The 20,414-nt window shown below is 39.5% G+C and overlaps 1 protein-coding gene and 1 long non-coding RNA gene across 8 annotated transcripts in view; one reads left to right on the plus strand and one right to left on the minus strand.

Moving 5' to 3' along the window:
* TRPS1 (transcriptional repressor GATA binding 1) overlaps positions 1-20,414 on the plus strand; it is a 283,229-nt gene that overhangs the window by 163,693 nt on the left and 99,122 nt on the right. The window lies entirely within an intron of this gene.
* LOC149525242 (uncharacterized) overlaps positions 1-20,414 on the minus strand; it is a 37,186-nt gene that overhangs the window by 2,241 nt on the left and 14,531 nt on the right. The window contains exon 2 of the long non-coding RNA XR_016348692.1: positions 6,303-6,476. This is a non-coding gene — a long non-coding RNA (uncharacterized LOC149525242). The remainder of the gene's footprint in view (positions 1-6,302; positions 6,477-20,414) is intronic.

Below are 20,414 nucleotides of genomic sequence, written 5' to 3' on the forward strand. Positions count from 1 at the left end.
CATGCTTCAGCTGTGTCAGTCTTAAATTCTGATAATTGCTGTCATTTATATAAAATGAGGCAAAGCATATTCATCCAATACACAGATTAGGTTACAAAGTCATTTGTGTCAAATCTACAGATTTATGAACCTCCAGCCTTAACGGGTCTGAGTCAAAATCATGGCCTATGGGAATATCCTGTGCCAAAAAGAAGGAAAAGCCCTCTGAAGCTCAACAATGCAGACCTTGGGTTAGTTCATGCTTGCTCATATGAATAGTTCTGATTACGTCAATGAGACCAGTTGTGCAAACAAGCACTCGTCATCATGATTGCTGGTTCCACAGTGGGGCAAAGGAAATCCAATGACAAGGAAAAATAGAGAGAGGAAATCAAATGGAATGAAAGAATCCAGATCTCACTCTTTACCCACTGTGGATTGAAACAGCAGCCACGTCCATCGTGCCAGTCTAAATGTCTCAATTGTTTTCAGCGTGTTAGTTGAAAGTGAGCTCTTGAAGAGAGCAAATGTATCTTGCGTTGTGGTGCAGGCTGTTATATTTGGAGAGAAATGGGAGGTGCAAGAGCTTCCCACCTCAACCATGTGGGACCTGTGTAAGGAGCAGGCAAACTGTGGTGTTGCCACTCAGCAAAGCACAGAGTCTTCTCTATCTCTATTATCCATGGCCACACAAAGCCTCAAAGGGGAAAGGAAAAGAGAGGGGAAGTGGGGAAGGCTGCACTCAGAAAATGGGTTTAGTATTGAACATGAAAAGAGTATAGGGAAGCAACCTTCTGAATGTCTGTTGAGGTTTCCCCTAGCATAAGTTAAATACATTGTCCCTTAATCCTAAATTTGTCAAACATGATCTAGCTTCCACATTTTTATGGCACAGTATATAGCGATATGGGCTGTTAATTAATCACAATTAACTCGTGATTAACTAAAAAATTAATCATGATAAAAAAGTAATTGTTATTCATTGCAGTTTTAATCATGCATTTAAACTATACAGTATCATTTTATGTTAAATCTTTTGAATGTTTTTCTACAGTTTCATATATCTTGATGTCATACAACACAAGACAATATGTACAGTGCTCATGCATTTATATTAATATTTTTATTACAAATATTTGCACTGTAAAAATAAAGAAAATCCAAAAGAAATAGTATTTTTCAGTTTACCTCATATGAGCATAATAGTGTGATCTCTTTATCATCACAGTCCAAATTACAAATAGAGCTGCTAACCTTCCAGGATTGTTCTAAAGTCTCTAAGAATTTCAGTTTGGTCTTTAATTAAAGATTATGTTTTATTATGAACGTCCAGGAATATGCTCAACTGAAATTGGCAATCCTACTTACAAATATAGATTATTTTTACATAACTGCAGTAAAAAACAAAACAATATAGAACTTTAGAGCCTAGAACTCAACACAGTCCTATGTCTTGAAAGGCCAATCTCTGGGGGTATGTCTACACTACAGCACTATTTCGAATTAACTTAATTTGAAATAGTTAATTCAAAATAAGTTAATTTGAAATAACTCATCTATATGCAAATTCGAAATAACTCATCTATATGCAAAAACTATTTCGAAATAGCACGTCCACACTGAGTGGACCCTGAACAGAAGTTAAGGCTGGCCGGAACAAGTGCTGGCAGGGCATCAGGTTAGGACTTGAGTGTGTGGGGCTGCTGCCTGAGGCTAACTGAGATCTGTGCTTAAAGGGACCCTACCCCCACCCTGGACAGACAGGTCTCAGGGTTCCCCGCTTGCTTGTCTACCTCCGTGCCCGCACTCGGGACACCACAGCACTCGGCCACATGGAGCCAGAGCTGCCCCTGGGCACGCCGGTACATCTCGTGGGGTCAGTGCCATCAGCCCGGCTGCACTTGCTGCAGTCTGCCATCCGGGTGCTGTCAGGATCCAGGAGGCCCTGAGGGAGAGCATTCACCACGAGGAGCCCTCAGAGCCTCCCTGGTCCTTCCCACCAGGGGCTTGTGCCCCATTCCTCCCTCACGTCCTTCCACTTACTCCTCCCTAGCCCCCCTTCCTGATGTCAAATAAAAGACATGTATGTTCAAAAATAGAAACTGGGTTTATTGAACAAAACTGTGGGGGGGATGAACCTCTGGGGAGACTGGGAAAAGGAGGTGGGAGAGAGGAAAAGAGAGGGTGGGAGAGGGAAAGGGGAAACCTGGGAGGAGGGAGCTGGAAGGGGTAAGCAAGGGGAAGAAGGGAGAGGGGAAGCTTAGGGCTCAGCTTTGGGGGTCTCGCCGGACCAACCTGACTTTCATGCAGACCTGCTCCTGGGTTCGCATGTGGCCTTTGGTGGCCAGGCTGGCAGCTATCCTACCATAGATGACCATGTTCCTCCGTTTAGGGCTAAGATCATGGAAGTTGGGGGTGTCCCCCCAAACCTGAATAAGGTCCATGATCTCCACCCTGGACAAGGAAGGCTCCCACCTTCTCCAGCACCTGGCAGGCTCCTGGGAGCTGGCAGACTGCTCCTGGGGAGTAATGGAGGGCTGGCTGCCAGTGGCTTGCTGGCTCATGTTTTGGGGCCACTGGATCAGGGGCCCTGATGGCCACTGCTGGCTCTGGGCTGGCAGGCTTGGAGCTGGCACAGGCACTGTGGCCAGGGTCTACCCCTTTAATGGCTCTGGGGTTGGGGGAGAGGAGAGTAAGTTTTCCTGGTTGTGCCCAGAGTGGCCTCCAGGGCTCCCTGGGAAGGGCTGGAGGCCCCCTATTTTGAATTAAGTGTCTATACACTTTATTTATTTCGAATTAGCTATTTTGAATTAGGTGTTATTCCTCGTAGAATGAGGTTTACCTAATTCGAAATAAGGGCTCCGCTATTTCAAATTAATTTCAAAATAACGGTTTGTATGTGTAGACAGCTATTACAGTTAATTCGAAATAACTGCTGTTATTTCGAATTAACTCTGTAGTGTAGACATATCCTAAGAGAAACAAATTTGTTTACATTTATGGCAGAGAATGCTGCCTGCTTCCTTACAGTGTCACCTGAAAGTGAAAACAGGTATTTTGGCATGTAAATATCTTGCAAAACTAGCTACAATAGTGCCATGCGGATTCCTGTTTTAATTTTTAGATGACACTGGAAACAAGAAGTGAGCAGCATTTTCTCTTGCAAATGTAAACAAATTTGTTTGTCTGAGCGATTGGCTGATCAAGAAGTATGCTTGAGTGGACTTGTAAGCTCTAAAGTTTTACAATGTTTTATTTTTGAATGCAGGGTTTTGTTTTGTTTTTTTGTACATTTATTAGTTCAACTTCCATGATAGAGATTGTACTACGGTACTTGTAAAAAGGCAATTTATTTTATTTTTAGTGTGCAAATATTTGTAATCAAATATTAATAAAATATTTGTAATAATATAAATATAAATAACTATAAAGTGAGAATTGTATTCTGTGTTGTAATTGAAATCAGTCTATGTGATGATGTAGAAAACATACAAAGTTAAGTACATGATATTATATTACTGTTTAACAGTGCTGTTAATCAGGATTAATTTTTAATGGCACAATTAATTGCAATTAATTTGTTTAATCACTTGACAGTCCTAGTAGAGAGATATATGTATATTATTTATCATTTTTATTTGTATTTATTATTTGTAATAATACTGTCTTCAACACAGCTGGTGAGGAGAATGCTTTAATAGGAATTAGATGGGCAGCAATGCATGGTAATATATTAGGAGCTCCACATGTGAAGAAGCCTGCTGTAAAGTCTTCCCATGACATTATCTCTAAAAGAGAGGCTGTTTTTAAATGGGTATGACCAGATACTCCACTTGTTTCTACAGTTTGCTTTATTCTGTTTTGATTTTACCAAGTCCATTTTAGCAATTTGCAGCTATAATTTCTTCCTCTTCTGATTTTCTTTTTTTTATGTGTCACAAATGAATTAATGAATATTCCCTCTGTATTTTCATGTCGGATAAAAATGGGATGTAGCTTCCTATTTTGCTTTCCTGCTTGCATCATCCATGGCTGTGGAGATTTGGTAGAAATAAAAATGTTTCCAGACAGTCATGCTGGTGTCACTCAGAGCAGAATGGCCTCAGACTTTGTATAATTTTAGACCTTATGCACTACTGCATTTATCCCATTTGATGCCAGCATTACCATGTGGATTTTGGTAGATTTCAGCTGCCATCAAACTGGAGTAAAACAATGGTGAATCAGACCCCTATTTTCAGGCTTTGTCAGCATTGCAGGTCATTGTAGATTTATACCAGTGCAACTCTTAGCAGAATTTAACCCTCTATCAAACTTCTCCATGCATGCACAGGAACTGCGTTACATGATTTAGCAGATAAGCATGGAAGGCGGGTATCAGAGGCATGGCGAGGCTAAGCCACCCCAGTCAGTTAGGTGTGGCCCTCCCACACTTAGCCACCATTTCCCTTCCTGCTTCCGGAGGGCTGTCCATTGGTGGCTGGCCAGGGGTCACACTGGTCAGCCTCCTTGTGCTCCATGGCCGGAAAGGCAGAGGCTGCATTGCCCAGGCTCCCCATGCTCTGGTGCCAGCCAACTCTGACCAGAGCACCGGGGTATGGGCCAGGCAAGGATTATGGGCCACAATGCAGGTCATGTGGTCCTTCCTGCACCGGTTTTAAATACTATTCAGCTGCATATTTTGCATCACTTGAATACATAACATTTAATCTTTTCAGAGTTGATTTTTGTTTTGAGCCTTTTGTTGACATTGCTGCTCTTAGTCTTGATGGATTACCCTTTCAACTACAGTATCAACTTACTTTTTCACCTGTTTGTATGTAAGCTATAATAGACAGCTACTGGTTGGCATAAACAATCCTTTTGAGCCTGAGAACGCTAACAGATTGAGCATGTAAAGCTGGTTGATCAAAGTAACAGACTGACAAAGGAGAAGAGCTCCCTGGATTTTTAGCAACACAAGAGGAGTGTCATTGGGAAATGGTAATATCTTTGACATAGTTTCGTAACAAAAAATGCCAGTTTTAATTTCAGTCTCTAGACTGAAACACGATTTGCATGTTATCCGTGTTAAACTTCTCATGGTAGAATGTGTTTATTCCCTTTGAAGTTAAGGTCTGTTACCAGTTGATAGTAGAGTGAAAATATCCTTCCACAAAAAATTATTTTCAACTTGACTTAGAGCATGGCTTATTGTGAGACATTCAAGGAACTCAGCATATTTCGTTTATCCAAGAGATAGTCAAATGATGATTTGATCGCACGCAATAAGTATCAATCTAGAGGACAGAAATTTGATTTTAAATGGTTCATCAATATAGCAGACCAAGTATAGCAAGATTCAGTGGCTGGAGGTGGAAATAAGGTCCAAATTTTAACTGGGAGGTTATTTAACTATTGGAACTTTTTATCGGTGGTTGCAGTGGATCATTGGAATTTTTTAAATCAACACTGAACGCTTTTCTCTACAAGACATGACTTTAGTACAACCGTATCTATTGAAATTGAACCTGGAATTCTTTTGGGGATATTTTAGGGCCTAAGTTGTGCAGAAGGTCAGACTATCACAATAGTCCCTTCAGAACCTAACATTCAATAATTCAGTTAATCATAGCTATATGTTTTGAGATTAAGGCAAAAGTTTAAACCTGTATAAAAGGAGTATGAGCAAAGAAGACCTGGAAGAATACAAGGATGTAAAGGAATTGGTTTGGAATGTAATTGCAAAAGCAAAAACAAATGTTCTCGGGGAACATTGGAACTAAGGAAACAGGGAAAGATGCATATAGACTGGCAAAAACCTAGGAAAGAGCTACCAAAGATGTAGACAAAGTGAGGTTCACCAAAGAAGAAACGGGTATGATGTTGACTGGTGATAGTCACATAAACAATTGATGGGTAAAAGGAATTTTTAACAGCTTTTAAATTAAGAAAAACCAAGAGAGCAATGAGCTGTTCCACAGAAATACACATTTTAAAATGGATTAATGGTATGAGCAAGAAAGACCAGGTGAAGCATGTGGATGCTAAAGAGTTGTTCAGATCAACAAACAGCCATAAAAAAAAGGGACTACAAGTTCAGCTCATTTCGTCATGTAAAACAGTGCATGAGTAAGTTTCCAACAAATCAAAACTAAAGGAAAAAGACAGAGACCCAAGATGTGATGAGGTAGCAAAAGGAAGACATTGCATGTGATGTGATGTGATAAATGATAGGGCATTGAACAGAGAGGTCTTTGAAGGGAGAAGACTCATATGGTAGGTCTACATTAGGGGAGAAAGCCACACTAAGATATGCAATGCCAGCTATGTGAATAGCCTACCTAGAGTTGACTTAGTTCGAATTTCCGCAGTGTCCCCTTTTCTCCATTCAACTTCACTTCCTCTTCACGACCTGGTTGAATATCGGAATCGACAGGAGTGCTACCAATTTAGTGTGTTCTTACTAGACCCACTAAATCAAACCCCAGGAGATCGATCTCCGCGGTGTCAATCTCCTGGTAAGGAGACAAGGACATAAAGTGGATCCCATGTAATGGTATTAATGAAAGGAAAAAAGAAAATAGTTGCATGTTTGGACATTAAGGACTCCGATCCTGCTTAGAGATCACTTGCAGGAACCAGAGTGATTTTGTGAGCATGCAGAGATCCATGCTAGTTGATATCTATGCAGAATCTGGATTTCAGATTTCACACAGTGGAATGATAGTTGAGGCAGGGATGAATTAACCCACTGAGATGGTTATGACACAATTGTACAGTTATATGCTGCTTCTCTGGCAAAGGTACTTCACAGAAGAAAATTCTACATGCTAGGGATGTTAAATATAGGTTAATTAACGAATTGAGTAGTGGATGGATTTTCCATTGACTAGTCAATGAGCGGGGGAGCCGCAGTGGGGTTAGCTTCTAGCCCCTGGAACTAACTATGCTGTGGCTCTACTTTTAAATGTATTAAGAACCTACCAGCTCTTAATACATTTAAAAAGCTGGTGCACAGTGAGGAGGACCCAGTGTGACCCGGGAATCAGCTAGCCCGGCTTGTGCTGGGTCGCCCCTGCTGTGCTTTAGCCTTTTAAATGTATTAAAAGCCCCAGCTCATTCCTGGTTCCCGCTATCCCCTGTGGTGGAGGCAGCAAGCGGGGGGAAGCAACTAGTCGAGGGACTAGTCAGCTATCCAATAAGCACTTGCTTATCGGATAGTCGACTAGTCACTTTCATCCCTACTACGTGCTCGTCTTCTAGCTCCCCTTGAAACTTGTATTTACCAGCCAATGAAAGGTTTATTCAGAATCTCACGTGTTAAATTTGTGACACAAGCAAAGCTGCCTTGCTTCATAGGCCATATTTTAGCAGCCTGTTATTTGAAAAACTGTACATGAGGGGAAAAACCCAGATCATGAGCGGTCAGCATAACTTTCAAGATATTAACACAGATTAGGTTGCAATATCTTTTTGATTTTAGGGTATATACAGTGTCTATCATCATGGTATTTAAGCATCTTGCAATGTCTTTTTTAACAGTTCTTTGTGTATTTAAAATTTCTCTTTAATTCTGTTACCAGAAACTGAAGGGCTGCGTCTAGACTGGCATGATTTTGCGCAAATACTTTTAACGGAAAAGTTTTTCCATTAAAAGTATTTGCGCAGGAGAGCGTCTTTAGCGCAAAAGCATCCATGCCAGTGTAGACGCACTCTTGCGCAAGAAAGCTCTGATGGCCATTTTAGCCATCAGGCTTTCTTGCGCATGAAATTAACTTGGCTGTCTACACTGGCCCTCTTGCGAAGAATACTTGCCAAGAGGGCTTATACCTGAGCGGGAGTGTTGGAGTATTTGCACAAGAACCACTGATTTTGATTTTGTACAGTACAAAGTCAGTGTTCTTGTGCAAATACTCGCAGCCAGTGTAGACAGGCGGCAAGATTTTGCGCAAAAGCGGTTGCTTTTGCACAGAATCTTGCCAGTCTAGATGCACCAAGATGTAACACACTAAAACTGTGTAGTTTAGTGTGAAATTATGCAAAGGTTATTTTTTAAATTAAGCAATGATTTCTATAGCTTTGAAGTATTTTGATATAAATTGATTAAAGTCACCAAAGTTGAGCTTGAACTAGATCAATGAGGATTAGAGGGATCTATAGTTTCCAAAAGTGTTTCAGCTCTGGTGCACCTGAGAACTTCATATATTTAATATTGCACAGTTTGTGCTATTCGGTGTTTCTGTAAGCTTAAGCAAACACACAACATAGTCTTTGTAAACCTGATTTCTTTTGTTTGAATTCAGAAATAGCTCATCCATGAGCAGAACACATTGAACTTTTTCCTGTATATTTCTCTTACCTGCCAAGCACTTCAACTTCACAACTTACAACTCAAAACAAGTTGTTATTTAGCAGACAGTGTATGTAAGATCTAAAACAATAATAAATTTCTGAGTTATCTGAAAATCCAACTGCACTCTGCAGAATGATCATCTGATTGCCTGCTGTATTACAGCCAGGGGGAAAATTTTCTGATCTTGGCATATCAAAAGAATGGTGCAATATCTTCCCCTTAGGGAAAAAGAATAAGATAAATTGGGTGAATTAGAAAGCGAGTATGGAATACTGGGCCTGATACGCTTGTGGGTGAATGGGAACCATTGTAAAGATGCTTTGATAGAAATGCTTGTCATCTGGTTTCAGTGTTAGTACTACCAATGGATGGCATTAACTAGCATGAGTGATTTTTCTAGTTTTTAAAAAATATCAGGAAAAATGTCTTAAGAGGCACCTCTGTTGTTTACACAGGACTATTTGGCATCTAGAAAGAACAAAAGAAAGGGATGAAATTAAGGGATAATTAAAAAAGGGAACAAAACTAAGCAATATCAAACCATTTTAATTTAAGGTGGCACTCAATTGCTCTTAAGAATGCAGTACATGTTGTATCCCCTGGGAAAGGTTACATATACTTATGCTTCATTTCTCTATAGCTTATGTAATGTAAAGCTTTTGCAATGATTTGAATAATTGCTGACCTATGACAGCCACTTGGAATATCTATCAAATGGTAATAAGAACTTTGAAGGTTAATCCATGTTAGTGTGCAGGATAGCTAAGATCTTTGGCAGTTTCATTTTGGCTCCTAATGGTTATCAGAACTAAATAGAGCCTGGGGTTCCCAAAAGAATTGCTCCACAGGTGAGTGACAGGAATAACCCATTGTTTCAGCCCACCAGATTTTCATCATTACTATTAAACTTTGTTCAGGTTAATAGTAACATATGTGTATTTAAACAGGGCTGCTGAACTTTGGGACCCAGATTGAAAAACAGACGATTAGGCTCCGATTCGGAAATGAGTTCTCGATAGATACAGGTGCTTTCCTTCACTGTTTTCATTGCAGAATCAGTGCCTTGGCAACAAACTCATCCCATTTGAAATATGGAGCAATTCCTTCATAGATAGGTTTGCCAAGTCCAACCTAGACTCCAAGACTGGCCTGGAGTCTCCTGGAATCAACATCAATCTCCCTGTGACTATTGAAAGCATTTCTTGTAGTGTATTCTTATCCATTATCCTTAAAGAAAAGGACAGGCAATGGAGCACTGTTGTGTAAGTACTGAACATGGAGAACTAGTTTCCAGTGTTTATGAAGTTTTTTGGAAACCTGCTGCAAGCATCACTTTTTCAAAGTGATCTAAGCAGTAAATGAAGAGAAAGACCAAATACATACAAGCCAATTTGCTTATACTGAATTTACACTTACAAATCTTCAGTGTATTTGCAGAACCACTCTCACAAAAGAAGTCAAACAAAGTTCTAGGGGCCTTGGAAACACTTAATTAAAATTACATATGGGCCAAATCCCCGATATTAGGATTTGGCTGTAAGTGTCCGCAAAGTTCTGCTCAGTGGATAGCAACCTGATCACATAGTGCTGTTTTCTCCTCTTTATTTGCAGATGCTGAATTGCTTTAAAATGGGATAAAATATATTAAATACATCCCTAGAATTGTTTTCCACATATAAGTAATTACAACAATTACTTCAAGAGTATTAAGGAACCACAAGTCTCAGTTTTTCTTTAGGGGCGATTTATAAATAGCTTATAAACATTTATTAAATGTTTAACAGATGTTACAGATATGAGTGAGGTTTTGGAGAAGGTTGTAAGCACATCAGTATAAGGTGTTATGGATGGTTTTAAGCAATCTGTTAGCCTATTAGACCATATGACAATTAGGCATTTATTAATAATAAATTCATGAGCCCTTCACATAAAGTCTGACCTAATCACAAATAGATACAAGCGGTCATCACAACTGTGAAAAAAAGTGCAATGGTCTATGAGGCAATCTCTGTGTTTAATTAAAATTCAATTCACACTCTGACAAAGTTTATAAACTTTGAATCTATGTGTATTGATGTGCTTATGTTATCATTAAGCTTAGTTTTTGTGTATCTTTTTATCTTTCTTCCTCTCTTTATATCTGTTCTGTCAACCCTCACTATCTTATCTTGGTTATTTATAAGGCACCTCTAACCTTGGTAGCTAAGCTCTGATGGTGACATAGACAAATGAAGTTTACTGACTGAATGGCAACCTTACTTAATATTCTCCTGCAGTAAACATGTGTCCTGTCATCACTGCTTTTCAGTTATTTTAATTTTATTTTTTAACTTTGTACATTTCTTTCAAAAGTCCTTTGATGTGGATAATGCAGTAAAGTCAACCAAGCAATAAAGCATGTGGGAAATATAGTGCTTCAGTTACTCTAGAAAATCAGCTAACTGCATAGAGATTTTCCAAGCATGTTTGATTTGATTTGAAAATATCCATAGCAAAGATTAGCAGATCCAATGCATTTATTATTATTGCTTATTTATTTTACACTTTTATGCTATAAAGCTAGCCTGGGAACCCAGTCAGAATTGGGGCTTATTTTATTAGGGGCTGTAGAAACGTACAAATAGCAAACATCTGCATTGCAGCTGGGAGGTAGAATTCTCTACTTGGGTAGATTTACACACTAGTTCTGCTTGAGGAACTCAGTCCCATCATGTACCTCAAACCCTCATACTGCAACTCATGTCATTGCAGCCTCCCTGTTGTTTTTAGTGTGCTAATTTGAGCAGAGCTTGTGTCTGTATATCTATCTGAGCTGTGAATTATGCTTCTTAGGTGCAGTGTAGATGTATCTAAAGACACAGCCAATCCCAAAATTCTTGTAGTCTTGGCAGTCAAATTACTTTTGAATGAAGGAAGAAGGATATAATCCAATATATATAATTGTATATGTATATATGCACTTGTATTCTATGAACTTATTATAAATTAATAAAAGAAGAGCTATTCCCTCCTACATGTCAAGCTGCCTATCTTAACTGGCTAATTTCTTGGGCATTGCAGTAGTGGCTATTCTTATGGATTAGAGTATGGATTAGCTCATAAAGGCCATAAAAAAGTGGCCTCATGGAAGAAGGCGTGCAGATTTTATGGGAGAAGACAACTGGATAAGACTGTCATTGCTTGGAGAATGTGTGGTGGAGGGCAGGCTGATAAGTGACAAGACTGGAATATCGAATAAGCACGGTAGTGGGACTAGAAAGTCTGTAAATCATATTTTGATCCCAGTTACATGGATGTAAATCCAGATACTTCAGTTTATGTCAATTGAAGTATTTGAGAATTGCCCCCATGCCACTGAGATCACCATCTGGCCAAAGATATTTGCATGTGCTCATGCAGTTGTAGAATACAAGAACAGATAAATGCACCATGGTAGAATGATAGTGTGAAAAGAACTCATAATCGCCAATTTGCATTATTCACTATACTTTTTGCTTTAAATTGGGAAAAGAAAAAGTTTCTTTGCTGGGTTGAAAGATTCTCTCCAACACTTTTCCCAGTGATTATCTATGGTAATATGCAAATTAAGCAAATAATTATTTCTTTGTATAGAAAAAAAATCATACCAAAGTTTAAGAGAAAATTACATTCAGTGCTTTCAATTATTATATTACTATATACCCATTTGTTTAGAGATAGACTATCATCTACTGCATCCATCAAGCCACAGAATTATGGTAAATGGGATTCAATTAATTTTGGTTTCCAAATGAGGAATTTGGGAACAGTTTTAAAAACTATGTACAAACTTTTTTCTCATTAATGTAGATTATGGGACATTTAATAAGTTTACAGTTCTTAAAAAAAATTGTAGCAAAGTTATAAGAGTAGGAAATGATTTACATAAGTGTACATAAGAGGTGTGTCTAGACTGGCAAGATTTTGCGCAAAAACTTGCCAGCTGTCTACACTGGCCGCTTGAATTTGCGCAAGAGCACAGACTTTGTAATGTACAAAATCAGTGTTTCTTGTGCAAATACTTTCCCGCTCCCACTTGGGAAAAAGCCCTCTTGTGCAAGAATACTTGCTCAAGAGGGCCAGTGTAGACAGGGAAGAATTGTTTTGCGCAAAAAAGCCCCGATGGCTAAAACTAGATTGGCCATGGATGCTTTTGCACAAAAGCAAATCTTTTGCACAAAGGCACTTGCCAATCTATACATGCTTTTGCGTAAATATTTTTAACGGAAAAACTTTTCCGTTAAAAGTATTTCTGGAAAATCATGCCAGTCTAGATGCAGCCAAGGAGTCAAGGGACTTACATATAAAATGAGATAAAAAGTGAAAGTTAATTAAACTTTGACTTTTCTTAACATGCTTTTTTTAATCTGCTATCATAGGTGTCAGCTATAAGTACTTCTATATAATATCTAATTAAAAAATAAAAAGGAAGTTAGTTCTGGTACTGAACAAACTTACCAAAGCCAAAAAATGCTAAGTGAGTAATAATAATAAGATAAGATATATGGCGATAATAGATTTAACTCATTACTATGAGAGAAATTGGATACAGTGGAGTCAGCTATTCTTGCATTCATGTCAGCTCTGCAATACATACATCCATGAAAAGTCCATTTAGACCCCTAAGACAGGGGAATATCAGGTATTTATGAAATTAGAATCCTTGAGTTTACTTTTAACATAGAACAGGTTTGCATAATATCAGGGCCTGCAATGTAATTTTGATAACCTTAACATTCAAAAGAGAGACATAAAAAAAATTTCCTAAGAGTTTTTTCAGTCACTAGTAGGTATCATCTAATATTGATAAATAGAACAAAATTACAGTCACACTCCAAGAACAATTGCTTGGGTGAACAACAGATGGAGTTGTAAGTAGGAAATGTTTGAGACATGAAATTAACTGAGTAAAGCCAAGGTCAGAGATAAAACATACGACTTGATGGAAGAGGATTTCAATCCTAGTAAAAACCTTTCTCGGTTGAAAATTGACAGCTGGGGAATGTTTGTCATCTGAGGAAGTTTGAAATTCTTTGGTAGCCCCAAAAGACCAATTCCCAGGAAACTCTCTTATATTACAATTTATGAGTTAGGAGGAACAGATTGATAACTGTTGGAGAAAAACATGTATTATGGAAAGATGACCTGATGTAAAATAGATAATCAATCATCTGGGAGTCTGCTATTGCCTTCTTTTTAAGCTAGAACAAGGGCAGGATAACTCATTTAGTGACAATACGAAAGTGATAAGGTGGAAAGACTTTTATTAGTCCTACTTATTTTATAATCTGAGACGAGTTCTGAAAAATTGGCAAGAAAGTTTATTCAGGGCTAGCTTTACAGCAAACAAAGGGCCAGACATTTAAAGCTGTTGAGTATCTGCTGAACCACAGATTGAGTGCTCTGCAATTGTAGGATCAGCCCCATAATAAGAGTAATTTGGCTAAAGTGTTAGGACATCTCTTCACAAACACTCACAAAGCTGAGAACAAAATATGAGGGAACTCCAGGCAGGGCCCTGATTCTCCTCTCAGTAACAGCAGTAATATCTCAAGTAGTAGAGGCTCAGATTCTTACCCTGCAGCTGTATCTTTGCAGCTGACCCAACCAGCAACCAGGGCATCATTACAATTGAAAACCCATACAACATTACATTTTCTTTCCCTATTTTGATCTCAGATGTGAGGCTAAAACCTGCAGAGTTGCATTATCTGACACAGAAAGAAAAGGGGATGCAATATAAATAGGTTAAAGAACGGACAAAATTGACTCCTTTTAATCAGGCAGTTTAATTGCCTGTGAGTTTTTGCATACTTGAACAAGCCTAATTGCTTTATATTTAAAATGCAACAAAATATTGATGTGAACTGCTATGGAATGATAATAAAAAAGAGCCTACCTAATTGTATTTGTTAATGCAATGATCTAGACCTACTATAGAGCACCAGCACCAGCAACTCTTTGATCTGTTACTTTTTCCATTGTAAGCAGAGGTAGTGGAAATTGTGAGGGGGAGAATTGATTAATTGGTGACATTTGTCAGGAAATGCACAGAATTTTTCTCCTTTTTATAGGCTTTTTAGCACTGTGATTGTCCTATGCACAGTTGGTGATAATTACTTAACTAATTTTAGTTGATCTGATAGCCCCCTTCCTTTCAAATGACACATGCTGGTAGAGTCAGATAAAAGTCAGCTTAAAGAAAGAAACATACATCAGACATCAGGTCACAAAAGGGAAGATCTAAGCTGTGATCTGGACTCTGTCTTCACCTTTCAAATGTGTGAGAAATTGGACATTGAAAAAGTGTTTGCTGAGTCTCTACGGAAGAGTTTCAGAGGTAGCTGTGTTAGTCTGTTTCAGCAAGAAACAAGGAGTCCAGTACCTTAAAGACTAACAAAATTCTATTATGGCAGACAGAGGAGGTTTGTTCATCACCCCTTTGCTAGAAGGTTGCTATGGATGCCTCCATGTAGCAATAGCTATGGAAGAAAAAAACATGTGTCTCTTCTTGATTCCATTGGAGGATGTATAAGAGAGGAGAGATTGGAAAGGTGGAAAATCTTTGCTCCATTGAAGCCTATGACAAATTACCATTGATTTAAGTGAAACCAAGACTTGAGCCTCGGAAAATAATGACAAATGTCCATTGATGAAACAAGAGAGAACTCGGTAAACACTTTATGGCTTATGAAGAGCAATTAAAGAGCTTGTCTTGGGAGAAACTTTGAATGGAGGGACCATAAGGACAGTTGGTCAAAGTGGCAAAGCAATGTTACTTGCACTCCTGTGACAGTCAGTAATTATGCCAACTGACTAAGCATTTTAGAAGGTGAGATTGAGCTTGCAAAAGTAGGTTCTGATATTATATTTCCTGGATTTACTATTATCACCTCACATACTACATTATTACTATTTGAACTAAAAATGGAAACAATACGGAATACTTTGGCTTACAAAACAATGACTGATTTAACTATTTCTATTATTTCTGTGCATTTTCACTACAACTTTCCCCCACCATTTTCTATAACAAAACTATAGTTACGAGGAGTCCTGTGGCACCTTATAGACTAACTGAAGTGTAGGAGCATAAGCTTTCGTGGGCAAAGACCCACTTCTTTGCCCACGAAAGCTTATGCTCCTACACTTCAGTTAGTCTATAAGGTGCCACAGGACTCCTTGTCGCTTTTGCAGATTCAGACTAACACGGCTACCCCTCTGATACTTGAACACTATAGTTGTAGCTTATTTTGAAATAATAACTCGCAAAATAACTATTTCAAAATAAGCTTATTCACCAAGGAAAGCAGGAGTTATTAATTTTGAAATAACCACCCCCTTATTTTGAAACTAGCTGGGCTTACCTGGCCTTGCCCGGGAAACTGGAGGAACAAAATTTAGAAAAACAGAAGCTGGTCCTGACAGCCTCCAGCCACACCGCAGCTGCCAGTGCCTGACATCTGGCCATTATGGCAGACCCTTATGCTTTTCTACTGCTGCATAAAGCAAAATCTCTGACTCAAAAAAGAGGCATTACAATGTTGAGAATCAGAGTTATTTGTCTTGGCAAACTTAGATACAAAAGTCACAATAGAAACTATGTCTCTGTTTTCTTCCCATGTCATGAGTCTTGGAGCCATTAAAAGCACAGTGGAAGGGAGAGTCCCCAAACCACCATGGCTTGTTTCCCCACCATTGCTGGAAGCATATGGACACCCCTCTTGAATAGTGAAATGTTTGTTTCCTATCAGATGGTATTTTTGCTAATTATCCTTGTAGCAGCTAATGTTTTTTTGGTAGGGAAGTAAGGGATAGGCATGTTGGGTCTACAAATTCTCGTCCAAGAGCTGAGTATAGGGATGCCTCAATGAATGGGGCTGGCCCTACTGAATCTGAAAGATTTCATGGTGACATCTCAAACTCTTCTCCCATCTTTTTTGATGAAACTATGAGTCAATTACCTGAGCCTGCTGGCACCTCTATAATCCCTCCTTCAGCACCACCCCCTTGACCAGCTGCCCCTCCCATGGACTGTAGCTCTAATCCCCCCCCCCCCCCCCGGATCATCCAGTATCAAACCCAGGACCAGTGCCCAGATTTGAGGGACCCCCCGCAGCATCATCCAGTGCCCCTCAAAGGAGGATCCCCCCCCCCCCGCCATGGGCTTCATTTCCCATTCACTCCCTGCAGGATTGTCCAGCCCCACTTCCTTCATCCTCCTACAATCCTGCCCTCTCCCCACTCACTCCCAACAGTCCAGCCCCCCTGACCAGCCAGTCCCCCCCAAACCTGCCCTCCCCCAACTGGCCTCCCAACGGTCCAGCCCTCCAATCCTGCCCTCCCTGCACTCATTCCCAATGGTCCAGCCCCTCTGGACCAGCCAGCCCAACCCCCAATGATCCAGCCCCCCGAATCCTTCCCTATCCCCCACTCACCCCCAATGGTCCATCCCCACCCTCCCACAATTCTGTCCTCCCCCCACTTGCTCCCAATGGTCCAGCCCCCTCAATCCTTCCCTACCCTCCATTCGCCCCCAATGGTCCAGCCCCCCTATTCATTTCCTCCCCCCCCACCTCTGGGTCCCCGATGCGCCTCCTTTGGACATTTTTTCAAAGTAACACCAGTCCTGCCCCCTCCGCCTAGAGCAAGCCCCAGCAGCAACCCACCCACCCACTGGTCGGCCACCAGGCCCCAAGCCAATAGCAGTATTGAAGAGGGGCCTCCATATGCTTCCAGCAATGGCAGGGGGAAGCTGCTTCTCCCCGCACTGCCAAGCTCCATGCAGCCCCGGGGAGATGCATCGGTCTCTCATCTCTTCCCTCCCACAGTACCTTAACCTTTCCTCCAGGAGAAGATTTTATCCCATGGAAAGTTTGGTTGCGGTAGGTCTTTTAGTGTACATCTAGATTACATGCCTCTGCCAACAGAGGCATGTAAAATAGGTTACTTGACATAGTCGATGAAGCGGGGATTTAAATATCCCCGGCTTCATTAAAATAAAAATGGCCGCCACGCTGTGTTGGCTCAGCTGATCGTCGGCACAGCGTGACAGTCAAGACACAGATCAGTCAACAAGGGAAGCCTTTGTTGACTGCTCCCTTATGCCTCGTGAAACACAGTGAGGTGGCCATTTTTATGTTAATGAAGCCGGGGATATTTAAATCCCCGCTTTATTGACTATGTCAGGTAGCCTATTTTACATGCCTCCATCGGCAGAGGCATATAATCTAGACATACCCATAGTGTCCAAGTTATTAGAGCACAAGCATACAAACATTCTCCTTTATATATTAGATAACAGATTTGGTAGTGTGGATGCTCCGCTTGTTATTTCAAAATAAGGGGAGTCATTTCAAAATAACTCTAGTGTAGAGCAGGGCTGGCTGGAAACCTTATAAATATTACCTCTGTTATAGAATCTTTTTTTTTGGGGGGGGGGGGGGGGAGGATTTATAAGGCCCAAAGGAGGATCTGTGGCAATACTATAGCATGTATTTCCATATGCCCGAGGACCAATAAGCGAAAGGAGGTTCAACAGTATATGGAGTTATAAATGAACTGGGATCCCATGGATGAAATGAAAGTGTAAGAAAGAAGAGAAATTCTCATTCCTGGGAGCTCAGAAATTATACATGGTTGAACATGGTGTGGAGATAGAAACAATCTCCTTCTTTGGGGGCTGTCTCATTGGAATAGCCTATATATGTCAAAACTAACATTTTAGAGCTAGAGTCAGTGATTGGAGGAAACTGTATGCTCCAAAGTTCTAGTGCAGACACAAGAAAAGGCTCAGAGCTTCAGTTTCTTGGGCCATTCAACAAGATATAAAAGGTAGTGCAGCCAAAATTAATGGTCATTACCTGATGAAAACCAGACATTGTTGGGAATAGATTCAAGCAGTCCAGAATAAGACTGAATGCAATTAAAAGGACTCCTCTGAGACCAAAATGGCAGGGGAGCCAAAGGAAACACATAGACCATGAAGTATGGAAACATCATCATGAGTAAAGTCTCATTTTCTTTTAAAACGAAAGAAAAAGCAACTGAGTTTACATTGTGAAAAGATCAGAAGGACACATTTCTTTTGTGAAGTGTGATATACTTTATAAATGTGGCCACAATTGATTTATCTTCTTCTTTCTTTTTGTAGTGTAGTGCTTTTCATTAAATCTGACACGCTGAATGGTGAAAGAGTAGGTGAGTCAAGTTTGAAATGATGATTCACCATTAAAACGGTAGTACTTTAGTAAATCCTTGTATACGTGATTGATTTGTAGGCTAAAACACAAAACAAGAAAACACACGCCACCTTAAATTTCACTACACAGAGAGAATATTAAATATGTTGATTATGTTATACACTGATCTCATGTCCATCTTAAACATCAGTGACCACATTTTTATTTACACATTACATTTATACTATAGTAGTGCAAAGAAGCCTGAGTATGAGATGCAGGCCCTTAGAGCTTTGGTCTGTCCCAAGGTCTTACAAGGCACTCACCACTGTAATTTCTAAGCTACACACAACTTGCACTGGAGAGGGAGTTCTGCACAAAAAATGTTTTCAGGATTTAGTTCAATTAGGAAGAGTTTGATGGAAAGATATACAGTTAGCTTAGTGTCTGTACTGATTCAAAGAGACATTTTCATTTAAATGTACCATGGGAACCAAGGCTATGAAAAGTTTCCAGTTACAAATTATATCCATTGAATTAAAAATGCAAAGAAAGTAGTAATTTTTCTTTTTGTTAAAAAAGAGAAGGTTGTTAGTATAGCTTTTTACAGCTATCAGTGCTAAAAAAAAAAGTCTGTTAGAGAATGATTCTTGAAAAGCTTTATGAACACTTGATAAGCCAACAGCAGAATGACCACACAATTTAGTAACTTAGCCAGTATGTTACGATTCATAGGCTACTTAGAAGTTTCGCCTTTCGGCAATACCCAGAGTGGTTACAGAGAAATGATTTATGCATTCTAATAAGTGTTACTGCTAAATCTGTTTGCTTATTCAATGGTTAAAGTCCCAAAAGAAAGGTCTATCACAAATTAAGACTGGCATGTATTATCTGTCAACTTTATATAGTACTGTAAAAGTCACTCAGCTGACAGAAATATTAGTAGAATGTTTTATAGATTTTTACACTGTATGAATTTCTGTGTTGGTGAGGAGAGGAGATGGAGCTGTTGTGCTGTGGTCTAGGATAAAGTTGCGTGTAGATGAGTAGTTTCACTCAGTGGTTCATTGCAAATGAACATCTGGCCTTCATATTGATTCCATGTGTGAAAATGAGATCAGCACAAATAATGACCAGAATCAATCAGACTACAGCCTAGAAGTAATGTACACTGGTACTGATTTGTTAGACAACCAGAATTGGCAGCACCTTGCATAATTTGGCACCAATTGACAAAGATTAGACTGTTTTGGGGCCCTGACTGGCTATTAATTTGACCCCCCAAATATTTTTCCAAGTAAAATCATCTGTAGCTTATTTGTTTCTGCCCCCCTGCTTTTCATACCAGCCCTAATTGTTTTAGACAAACAAGTAAGCTTGCAGCCTGTTCACTTTACACAGGAAGACATGAATTCTTTGATCCATACAATATTCCCTAGTTCAACCTTGGAGCTATTTACTGAGGAGATTTATTTGCAGACAGACAGTAAAGCAGTTCTGTGCAAATGGAAATGAGTTCAGCTTCTTTGATTTTTTGGCTTAAGTTTCTGCTTCTAATAAGAGAATCGGCTAAACAATTAATTCATACCTCTGTTGCTATCATGTAAATTAAATGAAACTTCATTGTTTTTAGCTTTCAGAGCAGATTGACACTTCAGACCAGGCATGCAATGTTTTATGATCATTTTGACCAAACCTAGACCCATTTTTAAATGAATTTGGATAGAAAATAGGTTAGTATTGCTAGCACATGACATTGCTGGTGTTAAATGAGTTTTACATTGTGTTTATTTGAACCTCAAACACAATGATGGAGAATCAAGGTAGATCCGAACACAAATGTTTTCCCCATAAAACCTTGCAAAGTGAAACAACTTATTACTATGAATTCCAGTGGTAAT

The sequence above is a fragment of the Pelodiscus sinensis genome, chromosome 2 (genome assembly GCF_052426305.1).
Source record: "Pelodiscus sinensis isolate ZL-2025 chromosome 2, ASM5242630v1, whole genome shotgun sequence".
In the NCBI taxonomy this organism is placed as follows: Eukaryota; Metazoa; Chordata; order Testudines; family Trionychidae; genus Pelodiscus; species Pelodiscus sinensis.